The sequence below is a fragment of the Petaurus breviceps genome, unplaced genomic scaffold (assembly GCF_028583685.1).
Source record: "Petaurus breviceps papuanus isolate PSGF00001 unplaced genomic scaffold, PetGlider_PUasm1.0 208, whole genome shotgun sequence".
Lineage (NCBI taxonomy): Eukaryota > Metazoa > Chordata > Mammalia > Diprotodontia > Petauridae > Petaurus > Petaurus breviceps.
Window position 1 is genome coordinate 18,713,409 of NW_027185852.1, and position 11,316 is coordinate 18,724,724.

An 11,316-nucleotide genomic window follows, 5' to 3' on the forward strand; every position below is an offset into this window, starting at 1 on the left:
AGAGAAGGAGAGAAGGAAGATATAAGCTAGTCTTAGAGAGACCACATTACCAGTTGGACAGAAAAGACCTGAAAATTATTGAATTTGATCAGAATCTTGAAAGAAGTCAAGGAGGTCACAATGCAGAAGGGAAGAGGGGGAGCATTCTAGTTATGGAAGACATTAGTGGAAAGTAGCAGTAGTTGAAGTAGCAGTAGTAGTAGTAGTAGTAGCAGTAGTAGAAGACCTTTAGCAAGTCTACAAAAGATGAGCTTATGTGTCCAATCTCTTGTTCAATTACTAATAGCAATCATTTTATCCTCTTTTGCAATAGTCCACAGAATATTAAAAATAAAAGAATAGCAATTTGTCTGTGACTCATTTCTGTCTGAACCCTATTTTAAAAGATACAGAGAATAAGATAAGCCCTCCCAAACCCCAACCCATTGTCCATATTGTGAGGATTGGAGGGAGAAGGTTTAAAATGGCAAAGTAAGAAAATTCTGGGCAGGCCACTAATGGTAGCTAGGAAGACTGAACAAGAATCATTGAAATATCAGACAATTAGGCTCTGGAAACATCATTCCTTGGGTTAGTACCCTGGACAGTGTGATTAAACTATTCCTATAAATCTTAGAAATAAATGGAAAAGCGTTTTGAGACTGGCTTTACTAGAACCTATTGCAAATATCTCTTTGATGTGGAAATCAGAGGAGTAGAGGACTTGGAGTTCTGGTACCACAATAAAACAAGATCCATGGGAGCTAAAGAGAAATACCGATATCATCTCACACCTCTCAGGGTAGCTACAATGATAGAAGGGGAAAGTGACAAATGTTGGTGGGGACACTAATACACCATTTGTGGAACTGCGAACTAATGCAACCATTTTGGAAAACAATCAGGAATTATGCTCAAATAATTATAAACCTTTATATAACTTTCCCCCTTTTAAAAAAAGTATCTATGTTTAGTTTTCAACATTCACTTCCATAAGCATCTGAGTTTTAATTTTTTTTCCTCCACCCCAGTACAGAATGCCATCTGATATAGGCTCTACATATACATTGATATTAAACATATTTTCACATTAGTCATGTTGTAAAAAAACAATTAGAACCAATGGGAAGAACCATGCAAAAAAAGAAACAAAGCAACAACAAAAATGAGAGAGCAGATAGTATGCTTCAATCTGCATTCAGGCTTCATAGTTTTGTTTTAGTTTTAGTTTTTTTTTTTTTTTTGGAGGGGACAAAGCAAGGCAATTGGGGTTAAGTGACTTGCCCAAGGTCACACGGCTAGTAAGTGTACCAAGTGTCTGAGGCTGTATTTCAAATCAGGTTCTCCTGGCTCTATTCACTGCATCACCTAGCTGCCCCCACCGTAGTTCTTTCTCTGGATGTGGATAATATTTTCCATCATCAGTCTTTTGGAATTGTCTTAGATCTTGGCATTGCAGAGAAAAGTTATGTCTATCAAAGTTAGTCATCACATAGTGTTTCTATTACTATGTTCAATATTCTTCTGCTTCTGCTCACTTCACTCAGCATCAGTTTGTTTAAGTCTTTCCAAGTTTTCCTTGTCGGCCTTTTCATCATTTCTTATAGTACAGAAGTATTCCATTACATTCATATACTACAACTTGTTCGTCCATTCTTCAACTGATGGGCATCCCCTCAATTTCTAATTCTTGGCTACCACAAAAAGAGTTGCTATACTTTTAAATGTGGGGGTCATTTTTTGCATTTTATGATCTTTTGGGGATACATCCTAGTCATGGTATTGCTGAGTCAAATGGTATGGAGAGTTTTATTGCCCTTTGGGCATAGTTCCAAATTTCTCTCCAGAATGGTTGGACCAGTTCACAACTCCACCAGCAATGCATTAGTGTTCCAAGTTTTCCACATCTTCTCCAACATTTATCATTTTCTTGTTTTGTCAGGTTAGCCAATCTGAAGGTATGATGTGGTACCTCAGCATTGTTTTAATTTGCATTTCTCTAATCAACAGTGATTTAGAGCATTTTTATATAAGTATACATAGCTTAAATTTCTTCATCTGAAAACTGCCTGTTCCCATCTTTTGACCATTTATCAATTGAGGATCATGTGTATTCTTATAAATTTGGCACAGTTCTCTATATTTTAGAAATGAGGTCTTTATCAAAGACACTGCCTAGAAAAAAATGCTTTCCAGCTTTCTGCTTCCCTTCTAATCTTGGTTGCTCAGCTTTGTTTATGCAATTTTTAAATTTAATGTAATCAAAATCATCCATTATAAATGTTATAATGTTTTCTAACTCTTATTTGGTCATAAATTCTTCCCTTCTCCATAAATCTGATAGGTAAACTATTCCTTGATCTCCTAGTTTGCTTATGATATAAGTCTTTATATCTAAATCATGTACCCATTTTGACTTTTATCATGGTATATGGTGTAAGATGTTGCTCTATGCCTTGTTTCTGCCATACAGTTTTCCAGTTTTCCCAGTAAAAGTGCTTTTTTATGAAATAGTGAGTTATTATTCCTGAAAATGGAGTCTTTGGGTTTATCAAACAGCAGATTACTTGCATACATCCTTTGACTCAACAATGCTACTATTAAGTGTGTTTCTCAAGATGACCAGGGAGAAAGGAAAAGAGCCTATATGTTCTAAAATATTCATAACATTTTTCTTTGTGGTGGCAAAGAACTGGAAATTGAGGGGATGACTATCAATTGGGGAATTACCAAACAAGTTGTAGTATATAATTATGATTGAATAACTACTGTACTATAAGAAATGATGAGCTGGTTGATTTTACAAAAACATGGAAAGACTTGCATGGAATATTGAAGAATGAAATGAGCAGAACCAAGAGAACATTGTGTATAGTAATAGCAATATTGTTTGAAGAATAAATGTGAAAGACTAAGTCATTCTATTATAAATACTCAAATCAACTACAAAGGACCTATGAAGAAAGACACTATCTATCTCCTATGATAGAATTGATAATTAGAAGTATGCATAGTATGATATTCTCTCTCTCTCTCTCTCTCTCTCTCTCTCTCTCTCTCTCTCTTTCTCTCTCTCTCTCTCTCACACACACACACACACATATTAAATAATGGCCTTCTCTAGTGCAAGGGGGGGGTGAGGAAGGGAAAGAGTTCAAAACTTAAAATCCAATAAAAATAATTTTTTGCAAAGAAATAACAGTACCCCACCTGCTCAAAGTACTTTATCTGCCCCCGCCCCCCAAAATGAGTAAACCACAAGGGCATATGAAACAGGCTGAAGACATGCTTTACTCCACCAGGATTATACTATAACTAATCTGGAAGAATGATTTTATTAACCACAAACAAAGATTTTTTTGTTACTTTTTGGGAACGCTATCCTCAACTCCAAAATAAAAAATAATGAATTATAGACCAAAGGAAAACAATAGTAAGAAAAAAAAATCATTCCTATGTCATGATTGAATTAAGAATAAAAATTGAGGAGTTGCTTAAACAGAAAAGGAAAAAGACTAAGGAATTTGAAGTCACTGTAAATCTATACTTAAAATAAATTCTCAAGTATTACTAGATGAAACATTAATAGTTTTTTTTATTTACTAACATACTTATATTAATAAAAATAATGCCAACTTCTTGAGTGATGTTGAAAAGGGGATAGGCATACTTTAGATTGGAATTTCTGAAAGTTGTTTTTGAATTTGATGGCACAAACAAAACTAATAGAAACATAACATCATAGATCATATATTTATAGTTAGAAGAGATCTTAAAGACCACCAAGTTTAACTCCATAATTTTACAGATGAACAAACTGAGGCCTTAAGAGTTTAACTGACTTTCCTAGGTTTGCACAGGTAGTAAATATCCAAAGCATGATTTGAATGAAAGTCTCCTTGACATCACTTTCAGTGCCCTTCCTTCAACCACAAACACTAGAAATATTCCGCATCCCCCTTCTTCATTGTCTCTTTCTTTTTGTCTCTCTCTGTATCTGTCTCTATTTCTGCCTCTCTATCTCTCCTTTAATGTATCTGCATTTCAGATGTCTATAATGTATATTTTTAGTTAATATTGAACATATTATTTTCTGGATTACATTCTGTATAAAACTTTTATTCATTATTTCATTTTCAATTATTGAAAATCCATGGAAAATTTTGAAAAAAACATTGAAAAAAAATTTATTCCATTATTTAATTGAGCAATTCTGTGTTCAGTTTTTCTACTGTCTATATTGGCAAGACATTGATGTAATCTTTTAATATTTTTCTACTGTTCTTTAAAAACATTGTACAATACATTGTTGTAGTTTTATTATATTACTGTCCTTAAGAATATTCTCAAATAGTTCTATGATTCCTACTTTGCTCCTTACCATTACAATAGGTATAGAATATACTGTTCTATGCATGTTGGTAAATATTTTCACCATCTCATACAAAGGCTATAAGAGAATACATTCATTTATAGTACTTATAGCAGATGGCTTTTTTTTTCAATTATCCTGCTTTTGTACAATTAATCAAAGCATCTGTGTAGTACAGTAGATGGAGTGTCCAGGCTGGAGTCAGGAAAAGTCATCTTCCTGAGTTCAAATGCAGTCTCAGACACTTACTAGATGTGTGACCCTGAGCAACTTAACCCTATTTGCTTTAGTTTCTTCACATATACCATGAGTAGAGCATGAAATGGCAAACAACTCCAGAATCTATGCCAAGAAAACCCCACATGAGGTCAAACAATTTGGACCTGACTAAACAAACAACAGCAATTGTTGAAGGAGGTACAGCACATCAAAGTTCATTAAATCAAATGAGAAACAGAAATAATATTATAATCAATGACAATGATTACATGAAGAATGGTACCAGGAACTCTAGCAGTCCTATAAAATTATGAAGGGAAAGGTCCAATAAAATAAAAATTACTGCCTCATATGTTTCTCAGTAGCATCTAAGTTAGTAGCAGATCACTTCAAAAGCTCCCTCTCTAATGTCAGCCTGATTGTATCCTTTTTTAATGGAAGGAATCACAGGTACATTTTTAAAAATAAGAATTCCAGTGACCACTTCAAATATAAGCCAAATACATGTTAACATATTCTATGCAAAATTTTATGTCACACATGAAAGGGACAAAGGAAGGAAGGAAGGAGGGAAGGAAGGAAGAAGGTGAAGGAAAGAAGGGAGAGAGAGAGACAGAGAGAGAGACAAAGAGAGAGAGAGAGACAGAGACAGAGACACAGAGAATAAATTGAAAAAGGAGCAAAAGGAGTATCCCAAAATGCCCTGGGAAAATAAAGAACAACTCCTGACCAATTTGGCAATTATTGAACACCCCACCTGAAGATGCCATAATATTGATGCTGCCTTTATTAGTTATCACAAAACCTCGGACTCAGCTGTTGTCTTAATCATTTCCTACAAACATGAATAAATGGTTCTATGACTAGCAGGAACATGAGAGCATTTGATGTCCACATGGAAAACTATATTCTATTTCAAACATGTCACATTCCACAAGGATACTGGAAATAAAACACGGCATCTGGAAGGAGATTGTTGAAGGTCACTATGGCTCTGCCTAGCCTTAAGTCCAGTATCATTATTCCCCTAGAGAAATGAGCATGGCTTTCAGAGCAAAGAATCCCTTGATGTTCCTGGATGGCACCAAGTCATACGGCTACTTCCTCAAAGTCCATTAAGCCACTGCTCCATCTCATGAATGCTTTCCCTTAATTTTTCTCATTTAATTTTACTACATCTTGTTTCAAGTTTTATTTTTTAATTTTAATAAACATTCATTTTTTGCTCCTTCTCCAACTGCACTATTGAGAAAACAAGGAAAAAGAAAACCTTGACATGTCTATAGATTTCCAGAATTTCTTTTGCTACATTAAACATTTATTACTCGTTTTCTTTTTTGTTTTCTTTTTCCCCTCAATGGAGAATTTGGAGGGAGAAAAAAGTTTATGTTTATTGTAAGCTTTACTCACAAAGAAGTGATGTACTCAGGACACAGAATATATACATATAGGGACATATACATGTGTAGATATATATAAATATATATTTATATTACATATATTTTCATGTAGCTATCTAACTTCTGCTCCCTAAGTCTTTGGTTTCTATGTCAGGAGTTGGGTAGCATGCTTCATCACTGGACTTTTGAATCATGGCTAGTCATTGTGCTTAAAGTTTTTAAGTTGTCCTTTCATATTAATGTTCTTATATGAATTGTTCTTATTTTGCTCACTTTATCCTGCAACAATTTATACAAGTTTCCCCAGGCTTGGTTAAAATCATCTTCTTTGTCATCCTTAAGCAAGAAATCATACTCCATCACCATCATTTGAAAGCCTATTTGCCAATGAATGTGCACATTCTTGATTCTTAGCTGTTTGCTACTACAGAAAGAACTACTATATTTTTGAAAAAAAGAACTATAGTTTTGTACATATTTGTCTTTTTCCTCTTTCTTTTATTTTTTAGGGTGGGGTTCATGGATATTTTCTCCAAGCATTTAAAATGATGTTTCTACTTGATGAGTTCAAAATTCTTAATGTGTATCAAAGAAGAAGTGAGATTGAACTCAAGGCTTGAGTCCAGCAGTCAAATTGAACTAATGAATGAAGGTGATAGTTAAAATACTTAAATAAGAAAAGGTTTACATAAAGAATTTTAATCCCCTTCAGCCAGGATGTATTTAGAATATGGATATCAAAAACAAAGCTGAAAGTGAACATGTTAGGGGCTGACATGCATCCTGAAGTCAAACCTTAGTAGGAAGAACATATTTAGAACATATTCTTTCTCCTTCTTTCCTTCCTTTCTTCTTTCCTTTCTTCCCATTTACTTTTGCTGGAGTAGACCGAATGATAATAGGTATAGATATTTTTTTATCCAAACAAAAATATATGAAACACAGGGCTCATTATCCCAAGGCAGTACAGAAAGATCAAAGTTTCCTTGTCAAAAGGGAGGATGAGGTTTGATAGATGTCAGTAAATCCCTGTTCATTTATTAAATGTTTACTATCAGCTAGACGCCATGCTACTTGCTCGGGATTAAAAAACATTAAGGCAAAAGATAGTGCCTCACCTTGAGATCTTTCCACTCCAATGGATATTCTCATAGAAGATGATCAAGTGGTTAAAATTTGCAGATTTTTTTTTGGGGGGGGAACACAGATTTCATTTTACAAAGCAATAGTTAAGGCTGATCTCAGGTATATGGCACTGGATTTCTTGATTGTAATTGAAGATGGCTTACCTCTAGACAGAGTCCAAAAGATGTCTAACATACAAGAGTAGAATTAAGAGGTCTCTATGGACAATATCCACATGAGCCCAACCAGCAATTTGTAAACAGACATGTTGGCTAAATTGCCAAACCAGGAATGCAGATTTGTTTATAGAAATGGAAGGATTATATCCATTCAGGATATGGATATTCCTATCAGAAACTATAGCAATGCACCTTAAGGAGAATGAGCATATAAATAATGCAGATCTTGCAACAAAGCAATGGAAACCACAAAATATCAATGAAGAGTCCAATGACTTAGAATCTACTAGATGCCTCCGAAGATACAGCCATGAGAATAAGTTATGAGGTTCACTTTTTCATAAACTAATAGTTGGCATATCATCTATTTAAAAAACAAAGTAAAACATCCTTGAGATGAGAATTCCACAAATTAGTTATCCTTAAACCAGAACATTATTACAGTTACAATTGTTTTGATAGAACATTGATCCATAAAAGTTAAGAACAATCTTTTTTAAATTTTTTTTAAGCAATCGGGGTTAAGTAACTTGCTCAAGGTTACACGGCCAGTTATTTCTGGGTGTGGTGCTAAGTGTCTGAGCCTGGGACTCAATCTCCAGGTCATCCCAACACTGGAGCCTTTGGTCTTACTCACTGGGCCACCTGGCTGCCCCTAAGCAATTGGGGTTAAGTAACTTGCTCAGGATTACATGGCCAGGTGTTTCTGGGTGGGTGCTAAGTGTCTGAGCCAGGGACTTGATCTCCAGGTCATCCTGACACTGGAGCCGGTGCTCTTACTCGCTGTGCTACCTGGCCACCCCAAGAACAATCTTTATAATAGGCATCGCTATACTGCATACAAAAAATCTCCAAACTACATTAAAAAACCCTTTAAAAACCTAGAAGCCTTGTAGAAGAGCTTAAAATAATGAGGGACCAAGGTAAGAAACATGACATAGCCCTTTTGCCCTATCTGCCACTGAAATTGTACCAAGATATTTTGAACAAGTCTTTGGCAAGACAACTTTATTCTGCAACAGTTTATACAAACATAACAAAAAGCAATCACTTCATCCACCTGTGCAATAGAATAATGAATATTAAATACAAAAATACAAAAAGGGATAATAGAAAAAACGGTAACTTGTTCTTGGACTGCTTTTATTTGAGCTCTATGAAAATCTGGGAGGCATGAGACAATAACGACTCTGAGATGACCTCAGACAGCACGATAAACAGTAAAAAGGTGTAAAACTTAGTATTCTAGGGCTATAATAAAGAGTCATAAGAGGAACATTACAGCATTATGTACGTATTGAACATAACCTGAAGTATTCCACTTGTAGACTGAGATTGTAAAATGGCGGAGATCTGCAAGTCGGGCCAAAAGAACCTCAGTGTATGACATCAGACATGGATTCATCCAACGAATCAGAATCAAACGAACGAACCTGTAGTATTTGTTCATAAAGATGGAAAGACTGTTGATAGTTACATGAGATCACATGACTGCCAACAATAATTACAAAAAGTTCATCCCTAAGGAACCTTTATTTATTGATTGATGTTGATTTAGCAAGGAAATCATAGCAACTGCAATTATGTAACGTCTAACTAAACTTAGAAAGACAAGATCAACCAGAATTAAACCCCTAAAGATAGAAGGCAAATCCTGAAATTATACAAACCATTCCCCAAATACTCCTTTGAATTTAACAGATAAATTACTGGAAGCAATATATATATATATATATATATATATATATATATATATATATATATAAATATATATATAAAACAACAGACACAATATTGATACACAAAACTTTAAGAACTTTAAAAACAGCTGTTTGCATACCAAAAACTCATACTCTCCAAACTAAGTCTAGGTGGCACAGTGGACAAACTTCTGGACCTGGAGTCAGGAAGGCGTCTTCCTGAATTCAAATCTGATCTCAGATATTTATCAGCTGTTCGACCATAGTCGGCATTTAACACCTTTTCCTCAGTTTCCTCATCTGTCAAATAAGTTGGAGAAAGAAATGGCAAACCACTGCACTATCTTTGCAGAGATAACCCCAAATGGCGTCATGGAAAGTTGAACAACACTTAATAACAACAGGAGCAGCAAGTGCAATGAAAAGTTCTCACACCATCGAGTTCCTGGAGGGAAGAGATCCCAATTGTGGAAGAAAAGCATGAGGTACCTGCCGAGTCACTGTATCATCCTGGCTGCTTGCAGTGCTCCCCACTATGTAAAGGTGGGAATGAGTCTACAGAAGATATTTTCCTCCCCACACTTTCATTGAATTGCAAGAAGCCCATCACTGTATCCACCTGCTCCACGAAGCTTTAACTGTGTAAAGATAACAACAGGACGATTAATCCTAGAACCATTTCTATTCTAATTCCATCAGAATTAAAGAAAATAACAACAACAGTGGCGTTTTCTACAGTTGGGAAGTTTGTAAAGTGTTTTACCAAACTGTCCCAATTGAACTTAAATCACAAAACTCATTAACTAGGTGCTCTAAAATATTATTGGCATTTTACTTTGGTTTGTCGACCAAGGCCCAGACGGGGGAGTGACTTGCCCATAGTCATTTAATTTTTAGCTTGACAATAAATGGCAGACTCAATTCGACCCCAAGTCTTCCCGTGTCACACATCTGTCGTTCAGCTTGCATTTATGTGCCAGGCAATGTGCTAAGGGAATGCAAACAAAGGCTAAAGACAGTCCCTGCCTGCTCTGAAGGAGTTCACAGTCTAATGTGGAAGGGGTGGGAGGTTAGCTCTTCTGGGCACCAGAGGACTGCGACAAGAATTAGGGAACATATGGGGTAGCAAGGTGAAGGAAGCCACATTGCAGCTCCATGGGAGATCTTCCTAAACAAGAAGGAGTTCCTGAAGTGGACAGAGGGGTCTTAGGGAGTAGTGAGCTTCCCATCTTTGGTAGCCGTCAAATGGAACTTGAATAATAAGCACTTGTTATTTCTGTTGTGGAGAGATTTGGGTTCAGTCAGTGGGATCGTCATGTATGAGGTTTGTTCCAACTGGGGAATTTTGTGATTTTTTTTTAAGCTCTTCCCCTACCCCCAAAGTTTGCAGTGCAGAAGTAAACGCAATACGATCAGCCCAAAGCTAAGCTTCTGGGGAATAGGGGTCAAACAGTGGGTGATTAGAGTTCCCTAGTGTAGAGGAGGCGGGAGGAAGAGTTCTCTCCCTCCTAAGTGAGGGAAAAGAGAGTGGGTCTGAAGAAAGGAAAGCCCACATTCTGCTCTGGAATCTGCCCCCAAGCTTCCCTCAGTCCAGAGGGTCCCAGTTTCTCCTACGCATTGAGCCTGGACAAAAGCGCCGGTCAAGGCAACCCTTGGAAAACCCGAGGGGCGTCCGGGAGTGTGGGGGAGGGATGGGGAGCTGAGGGGTGGGAAAAGCCGAGGAAGACACTGGTTACTTGGTGAGCCGCCCCTGCCCCTGCCTTGGAGACCCGGGGCAGGGTAACCTCACAAAAGGCACGGTCCTCGCAGCGCCTCCTCTCCCCTCTTCTCTGTGCCTAGTGCTTCTCGGGGGTTCGCCCCCCCCCCCCTTTCTCTCCCCCCCCCCATGTGGCTTCTGCCAGAAGGCAGGGAGTCTGGGCTCAGCTCAGGCTCGGAGGCTGCACAGCGGTCGCTTGGGGGACTCCCTCCAGTTTTCTGCCCCGCGGGGGCTCCACCCGGCCCTGATCCCCGAGCCCTGGCGCCCCCGCCCGCCCCAACTCCGTGCACCCCCGCCCCCACCCCCGGCTGGCCGCCGCACACCGCGTGGGGCCAGAACGAGGATGCCAAGGAGCCGCCCGGCAAAACCGCCGACGCGGTTTGAGGGCGGGTGGGCAGCGGGCAGAGAGCTCTGGGCGAGCCGGCTGCATCAGCGGCGGCAGCGGCTGTAGAAGCAGCAGCAGCAGCAGCAGCAGCAGCAGCAGCAGCAGCAGCAGCAGCAGGTAGGTGAGTGCCGGCCGGCGCTCCACTGGGCTCTAGCCCTCACTCCCGGGGGGGGGGGCGGGGAGCGTGGGGGGAAGGGGGAG